Here is an 8,269-nt window from a genome sequence, read left to right as displayed (position 1 = left end):
AAAAGATTTGCTTATTTTCATTTTATGAGGATTTTACCTGCATGTATGTATGTGTACCACTGTGTACCTGGTGCCAACAGAGGCCAGGAGTGTTGGATCTCTTAGAATTATAGTTACAGATGGCTGTGAGCATAAGGACTTGAACTCAGGTCCTCTGCAAGAACAGTAGGGGCTCTTAATCACCAAGTCACCTCTCCAGCTCACCAACCCCCATTTAAATTTATAATAAATACAGTCATATATATACAAGGGTTATTTGGTCTCTGAAGAAATTGGGGAAGATCCTCTATTATATATATTCTATGAAAGTACATTCAAGTCCAGTCTGATGAAATAATTATCAATATTCAATATTAGGGGCCAGTGAGATGGCTCAGTGGGTAAGGGCATATGCTGCCAAGACTGATGCTCTGAATTAGATTCCTGAGAATTGACTCCCTCCCACAGGCTGTCCTTCGCCACATATCCATACACATGTACACACAAAATAAATAAACGTAATAACAAAATATTCAAGACTGGCAGGATGGCTCAGTAGGTAAAGGTGCTTGACACCAAGCCTGATGACTTGAGTTTGATCCCCTGGACCCATGTGGTGGAGAGAGAGAACTGACTCCCTTAAGTTGTGTTCTAATCTCAGTATGTGTGACCCCCCTCCCACATAATGAATAAATAAAATGTACTAAAATTTAAAATTAATAAGCTTATGGGCTGAGGGTATGCTCAGTGATAAAGTATGCTGAAGGCCCTGGGTTTCATCCTTGGCATCAAAACCAACCAAAAAAACAAAACAAAAAAACTGAACAACCAAAAAAGTAGCTTAAGTTGAAAGTTTTTAGTGTTTCACTTTTACCTTTCTAGTTAGGGAAGAAGAAACTTATGTAATATAAATATAATGAGCCTTCATCACTCTTGACTAGTTTCATCTAAATCTCCACCCACTTATTATCTTTTTATTAGTTTTAACGATGCTGAGGATTGAACCTAGGGCCTTGCATATGCTAGGCAAGCACGGTACCACTGAGCCATACCCCTAGTCCAGCCTTGATTATTTTGAAGCAAATATCAGACATCTTGCCCTTAAATATTTCAAAATACAAAAGTGACTTAGTATGTGGATTTTCTTAAATCTTTAGGTTAAGTATACAAAATAATAGGTTTCATTATGGCTTTTTCTCTTTTTTCTTTTTCTTTTTTGGTCTTTTTGAGACAGGGTCTCCCTGTAGCCCCAGCTGTCTTAGAACTCACTATGTAGACCAGATCCACCTGCCTCTGCCTCCCGAGTGCTGGGATTAAAGGAGTGTGTCACCATGCCGGGCTCATTATGGCATTTTTGTATATATGTGTCATTATTCTTTTCTGTTTAATTTTTTTTTTTGAGACAGGGTCTCATATACCTTAAGTTGGTTTCTCCATATAGCTAAGGTTGATCTTAAATTCCTAATCCTCCTGTTTCTGCCTCCTGAGTGCTGGGATCACAGGTGTGCATTACCACACCTGGCACAGAAGTCTTTGTAAGAGAGTACTGTGTGGACTTGGGGATAACCTCACAGTCCTTGGAAGTATTTACTTTATACAGGGGCTACTGTGCATACTGGATAGGTTATTAGAATCTTTCATTATATAAAGTTGAAGTTAGAAGGCTATGTTTTTGTTTAAAGAAATGCTTTTTAATTAATTTTATAGTCTAGTACTTGAAAATTTAAATTAACAGCAGAGCAAGGGCTTTTCAAAGCACAGTTGATATGAAGAATCACAGGGTTTTCCTCTTCCTAAAGCTCTGGGCAGAGAGTGTGTTCAGAGTGCTTGAATACAGCCAGTCACAGAGCCCAGCTGCTGTGAGCATGCTATGTCAGAAACATAGACCATCACATTTATGTCTTTCCACAATGGAAGGATTTATTGAAAAACAATACATTCGCAAGGCACACCAGTTTCACTGACAGCAATTTGCCAAGCAGTCTTGATTTTCTTTACAACTAGCTGAGGTAAAACAGGTTCTTCTTTTCTCTTTGAGACAGGGTCTCCCTGTGGCCCCAGCTGGCCTTGAACTCCCTATGTAGACCAGGCTGGCCCTGGTCTCACAGAGATCCACCCATCTCTGCCTCCTGAGTGCTGGGATTAAAGGCATGTGTGCCACCATATCCAGCTAAAAGAGGTTCATTTATTCTAATCTTAATTACTTATGTTAATTCTCAGATTACACATTACACATCATACAGTAAATATATCTCTTTACATGTATGTGTAGGTTACAGAATAGCTACAGAGGGTTAAAGTGGCTACACCATCATACCAGGAGTTTCAAATAGGCCTGAGTGGTAGAAGCTGGGAAGCTGGGAAGCTGGGAAGCTGGCCTGGGATATGAAATGAAACTCCATGGTGAGGCCTGGGGAGCAGATAACTAATCTGTTAGAAATTTGCTGGAGACTGAGTCTGGCCAGCTGCTAGGCTGGAGTTGATCTTAGCCTCAGGGTCTAGTCAAGCTGCAGAAGGGTGATGCAGGACCATGGAAGCAGCAGAGGTGAAGGGCAAACCCAGATCCAGGCAGCTCAACGGGTGGACAGGAATTCTAGCAGTCTGTGCCAACAGTGGAGACTGAGCTCAGATGAAGTCCCTGGGATGGAAGGGACTCTGTTTACTGGTCCCTTGACACACCAGGTGATCAGATGACAGGTGGGTGGGGCTGCCTATAGGAGTGCTGGGATTACAGACACTTGCTATGTTCAGCTTTATGTGGGTTCTGGGGATCCAAACTCAGGTCCTCTCCTTAGCACAGCAAACACTTGACATACTAAGCCATTTTCCCAGTCCTTGATATGATTTTAATACTGTCATGTGCTCCTATAGTCCCAATTTACTTTGCTAAATTTATAGGGTGACACTCTATATATCCAGGAATGTTATTAATCAGTCTGTGCCTCATGGGTGGCGCTGGACAGACAGATGGTGTTGTTTATGTGTCCATCAAGATGCAGAGTCATCCTGTTTCTACATTTGCACTCAAAATGGAGTAAAAAGCTACTCATAAAATGGAGTCCTTCAAGGGCAATGTACAGCCTGACCAATCTGTTTTACATAATATGGAGGAGTAATTTAGGGCAGGTCACAATCTGATCTCACCAGTGATGGAGGAATTCATACCGAACCCAAAGCTAGCACTATAAGGAGTGCAATATTCCAATTAATGTTTGATGTTTCAGGTTACTTATTTGTGGATGGGCACCGTTTTAGATGAATCCATTTGCTTTACAGGTGCAGGTGCATGGTCTGTTTGGACTAATGGAAACATGCATGAATTAGAATTTTTCCAGTGTCATGCAATGAGCTATTTATTGCCCTCACATTATCGATCTCATATAATACTCATTATCCCCCCTTTTTTTTTGATTGTTTGTTTGCTTGCTTTGTTTTGTTTTTTGAGACAGAGTCTCACATAGCCTAGGCTGGCTTCAAACTCACTATGTAGCTGAGGATGACCTTTAATTCCTGATTTTCCTGCCTCCACCTCCCAAGTGTTTGATCAGAGGCATCGATCCAAGCCTGGCCAATTTCCATTACTTTTTTTTTTTTTTCTGTCTTTTTGAGACAGGGTCTCTCTGTAGCCCTAGTGGCCAGGAACTCACTATGTAGACCAGGCTGGCCTTGAACTCCGAGATCCACCTGCCTCTGCCTCCCGAGTGCTGGGACTAAAGGCGTGCGCCACCACACCCAGCTATTACCATTACTTTTTACACTTAATTTATTTATTTAGTATAAATGTTTTTGCCTGCATACCATATGCGTGTCTGGCATTATGTTCTTTTTAAAAGATTTATTTCATTTTTAGTTGTGTGTATGTGTGTGGGTAGAGGGTAGCGGCATTGGATCCTGTAGGAATGACTTTTACAATATGGGTATAATCTGGACTAAAGACTTTTACCTAACCTTGCAACCCCAAAGTTACTGTTTATAATGTAAACAAGCTCACTGAGCCATGTACTCTTGTTGTGATGGGGACACCTGACCTTAATCTTTCAGGATCCCACCTTGCCCTCCACCCAAGACAGTGATATGCATTATTAACATGAAAGTCCTGAAAGCAGCATGATTTTCTCATTGGAAGCAATGAGAAAAATTGAGAATTCTGTTTGTAATTGTGTGTCTGATATTCTAGGTCTAGGGAACAAAGAGTAAGATTTTCTGATAGGATAAGGGCATATTCCGACTTCTACTCCCTGATTTCATGCTGGAGATACTGTTTCAATAAAAAAAAATAAGCAAGGCCCTGGCTAGGGAGCACAGTTCTGAGAGTCATCTAAAGGAACTGGTGCTCGGTATTTCATGTCCATTCTTGGCCTTAAAATAAATGCTAAAAGTCAGGCTGTTTCTTTTCTTTCTTTTTTTTTTTTTTTGAGACAGGGTCTCCCTGTAGCCTCAGCTCTCCTGGAACTCACTATGTAGACCAGGCTGGCCTTGAACTCACAGACATCCGCCTGCCTCTGCCTCCCAGGTGCTGGGATTAAAGGAGTGCACCACCACGCCCCACTATTTCTTTTTTAAGCATCACGGTAATGTGGCTTAGTAATGCCATGTTGATCACCTGAAGCTGAAATTATGGGTGGTTGTAAACCATTTGACATGGGTGCTGGAACCAAACTGGAATCCTCTACAAGAGCAGTACATGCCCTTAATCACTGAGTCATTTCTCCAGTCCCGTCATATCATCTTTTAATGTATCATTGTCTTCATTTTATGATTGAAAAACAGGCTCAGAAGGCTAAGGAACTTGTTCTATGTCACTCAGTAAATAAGTTGTACAGCAGCTTTGAATGGAGGGAGGGTCCAGCAGCAAACATTGACAATTTGAACTTTTGAATGATGGGATGCCAGGCATGTACCACCAAGCCCAGTTTATGTGGTGCTAGGGGTCAAGCCCAGGGCTTCCTACATTCCAGTACTCTGCCAACTGAGCTATATCTCCAGCTAGGTTTCTTTTTTTTGGAGGGGGAGTCAAGACAGGGTCTCAAAGACAAGGCTGACCTCCAACTCAAACTCACTATATAGCAAGACCGTCTTTGAATTCGAGATTCTCCTCCCAAGTACTGAGATTACAAGGATGTACCACTACTCCTAGCTTTCCTTTTACTGTTTGAACCAGGGAATGCCTTGGTGAAAATGGTCAGAAGGGAGCACTGTACAGTGAGTGGCATTTTACAGACTCACCAAGGTAGGAAAGAGTGGGTTAGATGGGGTAGAAGGTGTGATGGCACCATAAATACTAAAGGTGGAGTGGCTGGAGCTAGAAACTGGATGACCTGGCTTCAGCCTGCTTCCTGCCATGCTGCTGTTGCTGGAGAATCTTGAGTAAGTTTTGGTTACATTTGTCCTAAAATGTGTTGATAAACTGAGAGTGGAAAACTTCCAGCTTCTTTGAAACTCACATCTTCCCTGATGCTTTTAAACTGTAATGTATGCTAGAGATTTACATATGAAGACCTTAGGTATTATCCTAAACCCAGAAGAGAATTCAGAGGTAATAATTCGCAACATAATCCTCTTCTCAAAGTACAATGAAATAGGCTTTTTTTTTTTGGTCTTTTTTGAAACAGGTTCTCCCAGTAGCCCCAGCTGGCCTGGAACTCACTATGTAGACCAGGCTGGCCTTGAACTCACAGAGATCCGCCTGCCTCTGCCTCCCGAGTGCTGGGATTAAAGGCATGCACCACCACACCCGGCTCTGAAATAGGATTGTTTCTAAGAATGCTCTCTAAACTAGATTATCTTGAGCTGAGCCAATCATTTCTGCATCTTTCTGTATTCTTTGTTTAAGAATGATTTGGGTGCTGCTGTAGTGGTTAGTGATAGTACAATCAACTAAGACTATTATGTTTGAAACAAATGAAATGACTTAAACCCATCTCTCCAAGAAATTTTATGAATCTATATTTAGGAGGCACAAACTGCATTGTCACCAAATTAATTTGTTTTCTAAGCTCAAATTTAATTTAAAAGGCGATATTTCTCCAACTGCTTCAAACAACAGACTGCAAAGGGATTTTGAATAGAGAACACAGGAAGTAAATACAGTTATGTTCAAGCAACTAACCAACACAATGGTTCCTCTGTCTTCTGTTGCTTGTGATGCTTTTAGAAAATATTTTTAACAACTTCCTGATGAATTGGGATCTTCCTGGTGTAAAGCAAGGCTCATCACTGGCCCACACCTGCAACCTTTTTTCCACCCATGTGTCCCTAGGACATATCCATCACCATGACCTGCTGGGTATCTGGTCTGGGTTTTTCATAACTGCCTTTCTTCTTTGCAGATATGCGGGGTGGGGGTGGGGGTTCTATTCCTGGCTTACTGAAAGAGCCTTTTCCTCGGATTAACCCATAGGGCAAAGCATCTTCCTAAACTATGGCTTTCGTTGAGCTATTTCTGTCATTAAAGCTCCAGGGATCCCACTGCTTAAAGGATGAAATCTACATACTGCCAGGGACCGCCCCATTGTTTCAGCCAGGAGAATGCATTAGCTTTCTTCACAGCGTTAATCCTCCTCGACTGAGATCTGCCACTTGGAAGCCTTAGCTCTTTCTTTCTGCCAACTCATGGCCAGCACCTCCTTCATTGAATTCACTTCCTTCAGGATGTTTTTCTTGTTTAGTAGCTACTTAACAGATAAACAACTCTTGTTTTTGAGCTTAAAATCACATTAAGTGCTTTTAAAATAAATTATCCAAGTCTAGGGATAAACAGCTTAGAGATTTCATTCTTTAAGAACCACCCAGAGTGACTTTGTCAGAGATAGCACTTCAATTTTCAGGCGGCTGTCTTTTCAACTAGGCTTCTACACTAGAAGCAGAATAAACGACTCTTTATGGTGACCTCTAGCGGGCACGGGACAGTCCTGCAAAATTATGAAAAGTGGAGGGGAAAGAAAACCCTTCCCCAGTAATAAGCCTGGTTAGTCGATGGTCACATGACTGCATCCCACTCCCCCACACCCTTATAGATATGTTTTTTCCATATATGTATTTTATCTTTCCAGTGTCTGCTTTGCATCCAACATAGTTTGCCTTACATACACAACTTACCTTTTCTCGCCTCTTGCGGGCGGGGCTGCAGGTGTCAGATGTCATGTGATTTGAGCTTTAAAACAATATTCCTGCCAAGTGGAACCCCATTCCCTGGGCATAGAGCTTTGCGCGGGGTAGTCTCTGCGCTTCGAGGGCCGGTGCTGAAGCCGGATGGGGGTGCACCGGGGGCGGGGAGGGTACATCGAAATATCACGAATAGGAGGATGCCGACCAACCAAGGCAAAGAGAAATTCTGCCTTTGCCAGTGAAAAGGCGATTCTCTCCAGACTTCCACCCTACTCCAAGGGAGACATCATGAGAGGACCCAGGCGCGCAGCCCATCCCGCCTTCTTGGAACCCGAGGCTGGGAAAGCGGGGGCCGGGGCAGTTCCACCGGCCGGTGGCATCATGCGGGGTGTTGGGGAGAGGCTGGGTGCGCGACCGCCTTCGGAGCGCGCGGCACGTGGGTCGCCCCACGCGGGGAGAGGAAGCGCAAAGTCGGCTGGAAAGGCAGCAGCTGGGTTGCTCGTTTCAAAAAATCCTTTGGGGCGGTCTCAGAAGCAGACCTGGGTTCTGCACAGTTTCTGGCAAAGGTTCATCCAAACACCGTCTGCTCCCTACTTCAAAGCTCGCACTCTGATCTTCACCTCTGCATCCCTCCCTTCGGGGACTGTTTAAAGGAACCCTGTTTATGTGTGTGTGTTGGGGGGGGGGGTGTCTTGCCCTTTATCCGGATGGCAGATAGGGGATGAGGGGGCAGCAGGCTGGGTGCCGAGGGGCTCGGCTCCCTTCCATCCCCGGCTCTCGGCTCTTCGCATCCCCGCCCCGTGGACCCCTCCCGGCCACTGCGGGCGAGAGCGCTCGGCGTCACGAGGCGGGGAGCCCGAGGTCCAGGGCGGGGCGCCGGGGAATCCCAGCCCCAGCCAGCCCCGGAGGTGCGAGCGCGGGCGGGCAGAGGAGTGCGCGCCGAGCGAGGAGAGCGCGCGGAGCCGGCGGGCGAGGAGGAGGACGGCGAGGGAGGGCCCGCCCCCGCCTCCCGCAGCCGGCTCCTCGCCGCCGCGGAGCCGGCTCACTTCGCCTCTCGCCTCTGGACGGCGGCGGGAGCAGCCTCCGGGGAGCCGGGAGCCCTTCCCGCCCCTGCGGGAGGTGGGCGCTGCCGCCTGCGAGAGGACATCCCGGGATACCCAGGGGCGACCCCCGGGCGCGAGGG

The sequence above is a fragment of the Nannospalax galili genome, unplaced genomic scaffold, assembly GCF_000622305.1.
Source record: "Nannospalax galili isolate Female #2095 unplaced genomic scaffold, S.galili_v1.0 scaffold257, whole genome shotgun sequence".
Classification (NCBI taxonomy): domain Eukaryota; kingdom Metazoa; phylum Chordata; class Mammalia; order Rodentia; family Spalacidae; genus Nannospalax; species Nannospalax galili.
The sequence above is the reverse complement of the archived record's forward strand: the minus strand, read 5'-3'. Positions refer to the sequence as shown.